Source organism: Arachis hypogaea, chromosome 12, assembly GCF_003086295.3.
Source record: "Arachis hypogaea cultivar Tifrunner chromosome 12, arahy.Tifrunner.gnm2.J5K5, whole genome shotgun sequence".
In the NCBI taxonomy this organism is placed as follows: domain Eukaryota; kingdom Viridiplantae; phylum Streptophyta; class Magnoliopsida; order Fabales; family Fabaceae; genus Arachis; species Arachis hypogaea.
The window spans coordinates 40,412,860-40,426,960 of NC_092047.1; positions in this window are offsets into that span (position 1 = coordinate 40,412,860).

Consider the following 14,101-nt stretch of genomic DNA (forward strand, 5'->3'; position numbering starts at 1 on the left):
GCGATGCACAAGATGCTGTGTGCTCGCACACTTCGCCTTGCTTTGCTACCTGTGCATACGCACAAGATGCTATGCGCACGCACACATTGCTTTGCTCTTCTCCTTTGTTTCTTCATGCTTCCTCCTCCTTGCATGCTCCTCTTCTATTCTCACCAAACCATTCCTACCTTATACATCCGAAATCACTCACCAATAGCATTAAGGTATCGAATGGAAGGTAAATGGAATAAAATAGGTTAAATTAGGCACAAAAGAGCATGTTTTCATAATCAAGCATAATTTAGGAGGAAAGCTCAAAAGCATGCTATTTAATGGAATAAGTGTAGGTTTATATGATAAAATCCTCTCAATTTTAACTAAAAATTATCATAAAATATGGATTCATCAATTCTCCCACACTTAAACACTAGCATGTCCTCATGCTATTCACAATCAAGGAAGATGAATGAAAGGGCAAACAATTTATTTAATGTGCTACCTATATGCATGCATCTATCCTAGATATTACCTACTAAAATCTATTCTACTGGAAGTTGGTAGAAACAAACCATGAAATTCCAATCAATCCCAAGAAAGCCTTAGGGCCAAAGCAAAAAGTCAATGCACTATGATCAATGTCCAAAGAATTGAATTGAGATTTTCAAAACTAACAAACAACTTGCGAGAAGATACAATATAAGAAACAAGAACATAGAATTGAGCAATCGAACTCCTCACCGGATGTGTATTCACTCTATTCGCTCAGTGTTTAGGGCTTAATCATTCAATTCTCCTTTAATCATGTTTTTCAAAGATTTGTAAGTCATCTAACAATCAATTAATATTTGATGCATGAAAACAAATATCATGAGGTCTTTGGAGGATTGTACTGGGGCTAGGGTTAAGGTAAGATTAATATGGTTAAGTGGACTTAGTGAATTAGATCTTTGATTAGCTCAAGTGTCCACCTAATCCTATATCATCCTATATACACATAACAAAACAACCTAACCACCCATTTATCTCCTATCACATTCACTCATGCATTTTCTTTCCAAAATACGAACATATGCACTTTTTATTTAGATTTTTATTTCATATGCCACTATGCACAAAATTTGATTTGATTGATTTTTTTCATAAACAAGATCAAAATTTCCTTGTTTTTGTCCACAACAAGAGATGCATATATCTTGAACAATGAATGCATGACTATTTACCCATTTTTCAAATTTTCACAATCAATACCCCATGTCACTTCATCACCAATATTTTCCATCAATTTTCCCCCACACTTTGAGTAACACACACTACCCCACCCAAGCTAATCAAAGAGACAATTCAAGGACATCAATGGTTTTTCGCTTTAGGGAGAATAATGTGCTTAGAATCAGAACAAAAGGGGGTTTAAAGGCTCAAAAGGGGTTACAAAGGTGAATGTAAGGGTTGGCCATATAGGTTACTGAGTTCAATATAAAAAATGGTCTCAATCATACTAAATGAATTCAAACACCAAATATAGGACATACAGATTCACACAAATCTAAGATCACAATAAAAAAAGGAGTATTGTAACAGCCCAGACCACCTGCTAGCACGATATTGTCCGCTTTAGCACACAAGGCCTCACGGTTTTACCTTTGACGATAAGGATGATAGCTGAAGCCCCCCACACTCACTCGTCAAAATGTGTCATGCTAGGGAGAGGTATCCACACCCTTATAAGGCATGCTTCGTTCCCCTCCCCAACCGATGTGGGACCTTACAATCCACTCCCCTAAAGGAGCCCAGCGCCTTTGCTGGCACATCGGTCCGGGCTCCGGCTCTGATACCATCTGTAACAGCCCAAACCACCCGCTAGCATGATATTGTCTGCTTTGGCACTCAAGGCCTCACGGTTTTGCCTTTGACGATAGGGATGATAGCCGAAGCTCCTCACACTCACTCGTCAAAACGCGTCATGCTAGGGAGAGGTATCCACACCCTTATAAGGCATGCTTCGTTCTCCTCCCCAACCGATGTGGGACCTTACAAGTATAACACACAAGAGCAAACTTTATGGTTAAAAATGTGCAACCATTTATTAGAGCTTAAATCTCCCAAGGTATGTTGTTCTAGCTCTTTTTTCTATGTTCTATGAAAAAGGATGCTTCAAGCAAGTTGAAAGACAAATTTTCAAATTCAATCAATGGCACGCCCTAAGAGAGATTTCATGAAAATTTCTTGTTGTTTTACCAAACCTATTTACTCTACCATACAACATGCAAATATTTACTACCATAAAACTATAAGCACTAAAGAAATATATACAAACAAATCAAGCAAAGTGCAATAAAAACAAAATTGCAAAAATTGAAAAAAGAGAACAAAAAGGTATTACGAAGTGTCTAAGAATAGAATTTTACCCCCTTTAGAGTTGTCGATCCTCCCCCACACTTAATTAATGTATGGTCCTCCGTGCATCTCATATTCCAGGAGAATGATAACTTGAGGGCTCCACCTTCAGCTGGTGGTCACGACATAGGTTGATGACTTCCATCATCCTCCTCCCCAACTAACTCTGATGAAGCTTTGGAAGTTGGACCAGGGTCTCTTCCTTGTAGTCTTGCCGCTACCTATTTGAAACGCTTGTGCTCAAGTCGTTTCATGTCGTGGATATCATGCAATATGTCTTGGAAGAAGTCCAGATGAGACCGGAGAAATGGTAGAGGAGTTGATGAAATTGGTGGATTTGATGATGGTGCTGTAGGTGCTTTCCTCTTGGAGGGTGGATTCTTTGTCGATCCATCCAAATCTCCACGCGGAATGAATTTGTTGCCTCTTGGTATCTTGAACATGACATCCAAAGGTTGCCTTTCTACCCCTGCTGCTATAGCTAGTTGCATCACCATCGATGGAAAAGGAATGTTGATCTTTTTCTTTTCAATAAGTTTCCAAATCGATGTGCGTATCAAAGGAAAAATGGCTATTTTCTTCCCTTCCAAAATAGCCAAAATTAGCAAAGCAGCGTCTGACATGGGTAGCATGAGTGCTAGAAATTATATAGTCGACCATAATTTGATGCCAAATACGCACCTCGGCATTCAAATCGAAATAAGCAATACTAGCAGGAACAGATTTTCCTCCCTTGCTATATTCCCAGGATGCACCAGAACGGCCAATTTTCTTAAGAATAGGAGCCAAGGACATCCTCCCCTCGAACACATCCGCTTTGATTCTTGAATAATCATCCTTCGCAGGCAGAATGTGGGGAATCTTTAGAAGAGCTTCTAGAGCCTTGTTGGAAGTATCCAACGTCTTCCCTCGGAGGAATACCAACTCTGCTTTCCAAGCTTGATAGTTAGCGTAGAATTCCCGCACCATGGATTCATTAACTTCAATGGGGTCTTTCTCAAGAAATCCCCAATGAAGCGAGGCAATCCTTTCATGGATGATCGCCTTGTATTTGTTTGGGACCTTCAGTGTCCTCTCCAAATGGATTGTTCTTTTCTCGATTGCTTCATATTGGGAGTCGGCTCTTCGGTTAACCAAGACACTTGGTCTCTCACTTTGGCAATCCATGAACCAAGTATTAGGAAGGCGAGTTGTTGGTTACGCAACCGATGATGTGACTGGTACTTTACCTTTCTTGCACATCCTAAAAAGGAGAATTAAAAACAAAAGATTTCAAGATCATATGGCAATAATAAAACAAGATCAATGAGAAAGCACAAATAAAGTGAAGAAAAATTTAAATTCTTAATTGGAAGCTTTCAAAATAGTGTGATTTGAGATGAAACAATGTGTGTATTCCAAATGTGCACGCGGTTAGAACACACACAACGGCCGGTTGAAACGGCAATTGCACTATTAAAACAATTAAAGTTTAATGCTTCTCAATCAAGTATTTAAGTTGCAAGTGTAAAGAATTAAGATGCAAGCAAACTTAAACAAGCACAAAATGACTTAATTGAATTCTTGAAGGAAATGGGTATTGAGGTTGTGCGCATGAAAGCTTATTGTTAGAAAAGTACACAACAACAATAACCATGTAAGCAAAGTAAAATGTCAATTGTTCATCCTGAAGGTGTGAGAATCACATAAATAATATCCTTGAGTTAAAACCAAAAGATGTTTGATCAAGACATAAAAAAGTGAACATTTGTAATGGGATTACTCAATTCAATTGCTAAGATGAACAATGAAAATTGAATTCAACTAAGAACAATGCATTCGCAAACGAAGCACCCATTAACAAAAGATCAAAAGTCATGTAAGACATGGGTGTTTGGAACTTCAAGTTCAAGAAACAAGGGAATGCATTGGTAAATTGAAGTTGATCATCATCAAAATCATATTTAAAGTTGCACAAATCGTAGAATATGCCAAACAAGAGAATGTTGAAAGCATATGATGGCCATCTCATATGAATCAAACAAAAGTTTCATTTAGGCATTTAATCATACATTTGATGTGTATTGTGTAAACTTATCACAATTAAGCTCAAATTCAATCAAAAGCAGCCCAATAACTCAGAATTTAAACACTTGCAATACAAAGATAACTAAAGAAAGCAATAACTCAATCTAATTAACATGAAAGGAAAATAAAAACAAATCCAAAAATTAACATGAAAAGAAAATAAAAACTTGAAAATCAAAGGATGAAGAAAGCAAGATGGGAAGATGAAACAATGGCACTTGTAATAGCCACTGCGAGTTCACGGCGGTTAGCTTCGCCGGAGACACATCGGAGTTCCACAAAGGTGAAAAAGCTCTCCAGTGGAAGAGAAGGAAAAGAGAAAGAGAAGAAAAGAGAGGAAGAAGAAAGAAAGAAGAGAGAGAAAGGAGGGTGGCGGTGGCTGACGGCGGCAGGACGCCGACGGCAGAGTTGCCGGAAAGGGCTGGGCGGAGGGGATGACGCAGCAGCAGAAAGAAAAAGAGAGAAAGAAGCTGCTGGCTGGACAGGGTTCCTGCCCTGATTAGCGCCCAGATCGGGGCTTGTGCGTGCATACACAAGTTCGTGCGCATGCACAAGAAGTGAAAGAGAAGGAGATGCACATAGTATGCGAACGCTCCCAGCAGAAGGTGCGTAAAAGAGTGTGCGCGCGCACAGGGAGCGCGAAAAGAGGGATGCGTGCGTACGCACAAGCAGGTACGCACGCACAAGAAGTGAAACATAGGGGAATACGGACGCACCAGACATGCGAACGCTCCCAGCAGAGGGGGTGTATCGAGGTGTGCAGGCGCACAAGGCTGTGCGCTCGCACAGCTGGCTGAAATTTTTTTTTTTTTTACTTAGGGAAGGGTCATGTGTGCATGCGCACATAGGTCCGTGCGCACACACAAGAGCAAAAAGTGGCAGGGTTCATGCACATAGGCTGTGCCAGCGCTCCCAATAGAAGGGTTGCAAGCTAGTGTGCAGATGCACAAGCCTGTGTGCTCGCACAGAGTGTGCAAAAAGAGTGGTGCGTGCGTACGCACAAGCAGATGCACACGCACAAGGCGCAAAAGAAACAGGGGAGCGCCCACGCACAAACTGTGTAAGTGCTGCTAACAGAGGACATAAACATGAGTGTGCGCACGCACAGGACGCGAAAAATAGAGGTTTTGTGCGCACGCACGATACCCTGTTTTTCCAAAAAAAAATTTTCAATTTCTAAGGTACTCAACCTTAGCTCAATCAAAATCTCAACCCCAAACATTCAAACATTCATGACCCATAAGCAAATTAACCTATCTAACTCAGATTAAACTAATCCTAGGTGAATCAATATAACAAAAAGCAATGAAGTCAAAGAACTATAAACAAAAAGAGATTGATTAGAACAATGTTACCATGGTGGGGTGTCTCCAACCAAACACTTTGGTTTAAAGTCCTAAGTTGGACTTGTATGAATTCATTGATTATTTGGAACCTCTCAAGGGAAGAAGATTTCCAACACCTTGGCATGCTTGGATTGTGTGTGGTAATGCTTCACCCTATGACCGTTGATTTTGAATGTAGTTCCATTGATAGGGTAAACCACCTCAACCACCCCATAGGGCTTGACATCCACCACTTCAAAAGGACCATCCCATCTAGATCTCAACTTTCCGGGCATCAACCGCAACCTTGAGTTGTACACAAGCACCTCATCACCTATCTTAAAGCTCTTTCTCCTAATATTTTGGTCATAGAATGTCTTGACCTTTTCCTTATAATACTTAGAATTCTCATATGCTTCTAGCCTAAGACATTCTAACTCCTCCAATTGGAGCTTACGTTCCATTCTCGCTCCCTTTAAATCCAGGTTGCAATACTTCACCGCCCAATATGCCTTGTGTTGAATTTTAACTGAAAGATGACAAGACTTTCCAAAGACAATGCGAAAGGGGCTCATTCCAATTGGGGTCTTGTAGGCAGTCCTATATGCCCATAATGCATCTCCCAATCTTGAACTCCAATCTTTTCTCTGTGGGTTAACCACTTTCTCCAAGATTCTCTTGATCTCTCTGTTGGATACTTCTGCTTGCCCATTGGTTTAGGGGTGATAGGCTGTGGAATCTTTGTGAAGAACCCCATACTTTTTTATCAATGCTTCAATTTTCCTGTTGCAAAAATGGGTTCCTGGGTCGCTCACGATTGCTCGTGGAGACCCAAATCTACAAATGATATTGTTTCTTAAAAATGAAGCAACGATATTAGCGTCATCACAACGGGTAGAAATTGCTTCCACCCATTTCGAGACGTAATCCACGGCTAGCAAAATATAAACAAACCCATTGGAATTTGGAAATGGCCCAATAAAATCTATGCCCCAAACATAAAAAATTTCACAAAAAATCATCGGTTGTTGGGGCATTTCATCTCTTTGTGAGGTATTTCCAGATTTCTGGCATTGATGACAAGATTTGCAAAATTGGTTGGCATCCCTAAATAAAGTGGGCCACCATAATCCACAGCCTAACACCTTCCTTGCTATTTGTCGCGGGCCAAAGTGACCCCCACTCTCAGATGAGTGGCAAAATTGAAGGATAGACTGAAACTCGGATTCCGGCACACACTTCCTAATTACTTGGTCCACCTCATGCCTCCATAGATGTGGATCATCCCAAAGGTAATAATTAGCATCACTCTTTAATTATCCTTCTAATGCTTCAAAAATTGTGGGGGGAAAACGCGAGCGACCAAGTAATTAGCAATTGGGGCAAACCAAGGAGCACTTTGGGATATAGCTTGCAAGGTGTCTAAGGGGAATGAGTCATTGATAGGAGTAGGGTCCAAGGTTAAATGTTCAAGCCGACTCAAATGGTCCGCTACCAAATTTTGGGACCCACTTCTATCCTTGATCTCCAAGTCAAATTCTTACAAAAGCAATATCCACTTAATTAGCCTAGGCTTTGACTCCTTCTTCTTCAGCAAATATTTCAAAGCGGAATGGTTCAAATACACCACCACTTTAGAGCCTAGCAAATAAGGTCGAAACTTATCTAGTGTAAAAACAATTGCTAAAAGCTCTTTTTCGGTAGTAGTGTAATTCGACTGGGTCGAATCTAAGGTTTTTGAAGCATATGCTATAGTGTAAGGAGCGTTACCATCGCGATGTGCTAGCGCGGCACCTACGGCGTGATTCGAGGCATCGCACATGATCTCGAAAAGGTTGGTTCCAATTTGGGCCTTGCACGATAGGGGTTTTGAAAAAGTAGCGACGCGAACGCATGGGCGACGCGAACGCGTGCCTAGCGCGAAATGCAAGCGACGCGAACGCGTGGATGACGCGGACGCGCGCCTTGAGCAGAACGCAATTGACGCATATGTGTGACCGACGCGTACGCGTGACAAGGAAAACTCCCAGACCACGCGAACGCGTGATAGACGCCACGTATAGGAATCTGCAGAAAATACCCCCAGCGATTTATGGACCCTTTTTCGGCCTAAATCCAAGTCAGAAAAACACAGAATATAAGCCAGAGAATGGAGGAATCAAATAACAACTGAATGATAGATACAATATTCACAATTTTAGGTTTAGATGTAGTTTTAGAGAGAGAGGTTCTCTCCTCTCTCTTAGGATTAGGATTTAGGATTTCTATTATGTTTAAGCTATGATCCCTTCAATCACAGGTTCAATGTTCCTTTAATTTATTTTCTATTTTTACTTATTTTATTACTTTAATTGTTATTTATCTTTTCAATTTGGCTTATGAACCATTCATGTTAGGATTTTCTTAATTAATATAAATTGAGGTTGTTCAGATTTAATTTTTCTTTATTTAATTTATGAATGCTCTTAATTTAATTTAAGATATTTTTTCCTTTTGGCTTTGGTTAAGTGATTAATAATACTTGAGTTATCAAAATCAGTTGTTGATTGAAATTGGAATTCTCTGCTGGCTAATTTGTACTCCAATAACTCTAATTTTTTCATAGGAGTTAACTAGGACTTGAGGATCAAATTAATTAGTCCACTTGACTTTTCTTTGTTTAGCAAGGGTTAATTAAAGTGGGAGCATAATCCAATTCTCATCACACCTTATAAGGATAACTAGGATAGGACTTCAATTTCTTATACCTTGCCGAGAGATTTTTATTATTATTAATTTATTTTCCTTGTCATTTAAATTACTCGTTCTCTATTTCAAAAATCCAATCTACCTTTTCCATAACCAATAATAAACACACCTCCCTGTAATTCCTTGAGAGACGACCTGAGGTTTAAATACTTCGGTTATAAATTTTATTGGGTTTTGTTACTTGTGACAACCAAACTTTTGTACGAAAGGATTTTCTGTTGGTTTAGAAACTATACTTACAACGCGATTAATTTTATAAAATTCTAAATTAGCAAGAATCCGTTCGTCAAAATGGCGCCGTTGCCGGGGAATTGCAAATGTGTGCCTTATTTTTTGTTATTGTAAATATTTTTATTTTGCTTGTTTATTTGTTTTTATTTTTGTTTTTAAATTTTATTAGTTACTATGAGTTCTCACCCCCATCGCTTTGAGTTTGGTTCTAATAATGTTGAAAGGAATGGAAGCTATAACAGGAACATGCATCAAGGTCAGCACAATCAGAGATGGATGGAGCCACGAGGATCTGATCAACCCTTTCTGCAACAACACCCTCCAAGATACCATGGACCACGACCATTCCAGAATGCATGCCCAAACATTAGATATGGTGTACTCCCTTGTAATTACCAACAAGCCCCATCATATGCCTATGAACCACCTCCTCAACACAGCTTTGAACCACCACACTCAAAAGCCCCCTACTACCATTTACCTCTATATGACCCTAACCATTATCCACACCAATTCCAATCCAATTACTCCCAAGAACCACCACTTCCCTATGCACCATATCCATATTCATCAACCCAAGAGTTAATTGGGGAACGTCTCAAGGAAATAGTGAATAAATTTCACGCAACCCTTCACCAATTGAATCAAGCGGTAAATCGATTATCTCCCCGACGTTCAAACACTCAAGGAACCCCCATGGCTTCATGTGGGCAATCTAATGAAGAACGCAGCATGAAAGAGATACTAGAAACCCCACTGGATAGTACAGAGCATGACTTTGTACTGGAACAAGTGGAGGAAGCTGAAATTATTGAAGAAGAAGAATTGGTTGAAGACTTAGGAGATGATGAACCTCCATGGGAATCCAGAATTGCGGAGAATTCCGTCAGAAAATTTGCAGATGATGCTAAGGAGGATAGTGCACAACCCCCGAAGCAGGTATCCTATAAAGAACTGGACAGAATAACTCAAGAAGCAAGTTTTCTTGATAATGATAATCACAAGTCAAGTTCTCCTAGTAATGAACTTGCATCCGCAAGTGAATTCTTTGAGATTGAAGAATCTTCCCCAAGTGAGTATGAAGATGATGCGGAGATAGACTTTTCTCAACCTCCAATTTATGACTCGAGTGATGAGGAAGATATCGAAGACTTTGATCAAGACATGGTTGTAGCTGAAGAAAATTGTAAAGAAGTGGAAGAATTCACAGAAGAATACAAGGGAGTAGAGCTTGCAAAACCACTGGAAACACCTATCCCAAGGCCATTACCGCCCAATACAAACTTCATGTGGGTAAAATCCTTAGCTTTTATCTTTACTTTTCCACTTGAATATGGTTTACTTGAAACAGATGGCCAGCTTAGAGCTCTTTGCGGCTTTAAGAGTAAAAGGAAAATGGCTCGTACTCAGAGCTGGTATGCAAGATTCAATAAGGTTCCACACTTCAATCTGAAGTGTAAGGATTGGTTTCGAGTTCGATTGATTGGGTCTCAGAAGACGTTTGGTCATCTTGGTGAGAATACAAATTCCAAACCGCCCAGCTGAAAAAATATAGATCGAGACAAAGGCGGATACAAAAGCAAGGTTTGGGATCTTGGAATATATTCTGACATTCAACACTCCGGAAGCCGGAGAACCTATCTGAAACTGCTCAAAGGCTTTACATGCCTTATTTGGGACCCCGGAGGCTGTTGGAATTCCAAACACTAGTGGAGATTTTTGGATGAATTCAAGCACAAGCCACCATAACAAAGAGCTCCCCAAATGTCCAACTTAAGGATTTTAACTAAAAGTGCTAGGTGGAAGACAACCCACGATGGTACGATCGTTCCTTTTTCAATTTTATTTCGTTTTGTTTTTTTATTTTATTTTATTTTATTTTCATTGAACCTGAAATTATTCATAGCATCTACATTAGTATTGCATATTGCATACTGCATAATTGCATAAAAAAAAATAAAAAATAAAAAAAAATCACCCCACACGAGCGCACAGGCCACCCGTGGGCGTCGATTGAAAATCGGCGTAAAGATCCAACGCCCAGAAAGTTTGGCTGGAATCGTGCGGCTGGTGTGCGTATAGCACAAATTGGCCCACGCATTCGTGTCCCTGACGCAAACGCATCACCTGCACCACACACATCCCACGCGAACGCGTGAGCGACGCGTACGCGTCGCGTGGATTTTATGGACCCTATTGGAAACAGAGAGTTGCGCCAAAACGATGCTGGAACTGTGCATTTAGCACAATTTTTAGCGACGCGTTCGCGTGCTTCACGCGTACGCGTCACTTACCTTTTACCTAATTCATGCGATCGCGTCAACGATGCGACCGCGTCACTCCCCTTCTCGCCCAAATCGCGCGATCGCGTGCTCAACGCGTTCGCGTGGATTCAAAATCCCTAACCCCAACCCACACCCAAACCCCCCCTGCACTCTCCCATTCCCCATCCCCCAACCACCACCACTCCCAACCAACCAGCCCCGAGCACCACACTACCATCCCAACCGCCGTCCCACCCTCGCCGAAACCCCTCCCTTCTTCTTCTCCCCCTTCCCTCCTCCTTCCACGACCCCGACCCCACTGCCGCCACCCCATCACCAAGCCGCCACCACCGCGCCACCCCACTAACCTCTAGCCAACCACCACACCCCCTAACCACCTCAAACCTCACCTCCCCTTCTCTCACCTCTTCCCCTTAACCCTCATCCACCCAAACCCACCACACAGCCCCCTGCCCCACCACGGACCACCGCCGCGCCACGACCCATCGTCGCCGTGTCACCAACACCACCACCACATTCCCACCATCTCTCTGATCCATACATTTGTTCCTCTACACACCAGGTTCCGCCAAACTGCGATCCCTTTTTTCGATTAGTTAGTCAGTTCTTCAATTCTTGTTCGAATTAGGATAGCTAGAGATGCATGATCATAGTAGATTTTAGGTGGTTAGGTAGCTAGGATGTGGTTAGTGGATTTAGGTCTGATAATTGCACCATTCTTGCTACCTGTTCTTATCTGATTCGCAATTCTGAATTTGCTGTGATGATTCTGTTCATATGTTGTTCTTCTTATTTGATGTTGCTGTTAGACTGTTCTTTAATGTTCTTGCTATTTGTTAATCTTTTCAGCACCATTTAATGTCATATGAACTGATTTGCTTGCTGTTTTTACCCGGGAACATCCAATTTTAGCTAGAATGCTGCCCAATTTTCTGCAAATTTATGATTTAATCTACCACCATTCATGTATTGGTTTGAAAATTCAGTATTTTGCATTACTTGGCTACAACCAAACCAATTCCTGAATGCACGGGCTAGCATTCTTATTCCTTTTGGTTTCCTGAGTAATAAATTGCTTATTGATGATTTCATTCTCCTTTTACACTTACTTTATCTGTAGGAATTATCATCAATAAACTGCAATCCTTGCTTGAATATGAGTTGATTGTTCTTCAAGTTTGTGAATTTCTTAGTAACTAGGAAAACCATTCTCATGCCACTCACTTTAACTTCCTTTTTAACTCCTAACCAGTTTAGCTTTCTAACTTCTCTTTTTGGTTTTTACCTAACTACTTTAACTTTCTAACTCAAGGCATGATTACTGTTTTTCCTAATTAACTTGAATTCCACTTCTATTATATTTTGGATTATGATTTTTCCTCTCATACTTTTAACTCGAATACAATCCAAAATGTACATATATTTAACTCATTTCATGCTTCTATTGCTCTTTTGCCTTTATGCTTATATTGACAAAATCCTACTTGCCTACTTGTTTTCCTACTTTAGTTCTTCAATTATATCATGTTACTTCTGCTTTTCAGGATGTCTGATCCCAAAAGTAAAGGAAAAGGCAAGGCAACTACAGGCAAATGAAAAAGAGAAGAATCTTCTACCTCTATCCTGGATATCCTTCTTGACGATTCCTGGCAGGAAAAGAACTTTACCCCGCAGGAAAAGGCCGATCAGCTCCTCACTGCCACAGATCAAATCAAATTTGCAAACAGATACTATGAGCTAAAGTATCCAGTGTTTGCCACTTTCAGGAACCTCTACCTGGAAAGAACTCTTAAAATTCCAGAAGAAATCACCCAGTACACTTCTGAACAAATAAAACAAAGAGGTTAGTTCTTCTTGGAAAGGAACTTGACAGAGGTCAATGCATCCTGGGTCAGAGAATTTTACTGTAACTATTTCAAGACGTCCCTGGATGCAGTGCACCTCAGAGGGAAACAGATTTTAGTCACTGAAGAAGCTATTAAGGCATTCTCCAGCTTCAGCCTAAGTCAGATCAGCCTGACGGTTACAAAGGCTGAAGAGGATATGAGATACATGAGATTTGACTGGGACGTAGTCAAGCAGAGAATAGCCCTTGATCCTACTGTCCCATGGGTCATGGGAAAGAATACAGTGATGCCTAAGGGAATCAAGCTGATATATTTGAATGATGAGGCTCGGCTTTGGTAGTAGATCCTGAGTAACTACGAGATGCCGAGCACTCATGAGACAGAGGTGCTCGCTGCTATGATCACCCTCATCTGGTGTGTGATGGAGGGTAAGGACCTGTATCTTCCACGTTTCATCAGGTATTATATGGCCAGGGTCCATATCAGAGGCACTCTCCCTTTCCCTTATCTGATCACCCAGCTAGGCCGCCGAGCTGACGTGCCTTGGGAGCTTGCTGATGAGAAGCCAACTGCTGTAGACTGCAAAAAGATCATACCTCATAGCAGGAAGTTCCAAGCCTTGGGTTATAGGCCGCCTTTCCTTATTGACTCCGCTGAGGTAGCCACATCCTCTGCTGCTCCTTCTGCATCCACTGCTGCACCAGCTACCACTACAGCACCTCCACCTGCCTCAGAGCCTATCTATCATCTCGTACACCGACTCTTCGCACGCCTGGATCGTATGGAGCGTTGCAACAAGCGACCCTATGAGCACCTAAAGTTGATGATCCGATCCGGCAGCGACATCCCCTCCAAGCCTAATACCACTTCTGAGCTATCTAATGTGGAGGTGGATGATCATGAGGAGGAGGCACATGCCCAGGCTGAGCAGGGAGAACCTGAGCAGGCTGCACCACACCATGAAGAGCCCTATCAGATATAGACCGCAGACCCAGAGATCCCTCTACAGGCAGAGCCCCCACTACAGTAGTCAGACCCTCCGACACTCATCCAGACTGCAGAGCCTCAGACCACCATAGAGACACCCACTGCCCATCCTTCCGGAGATGACACTTTTCACACCCAGCTTGTGTGAGCATCGAGGACGATGCTATTATTTAAGTGTGGGGAGGTCACCATCTCTGGCATACTTTATTTTGGTGAACCACTTTTCAGACTCTTTTTA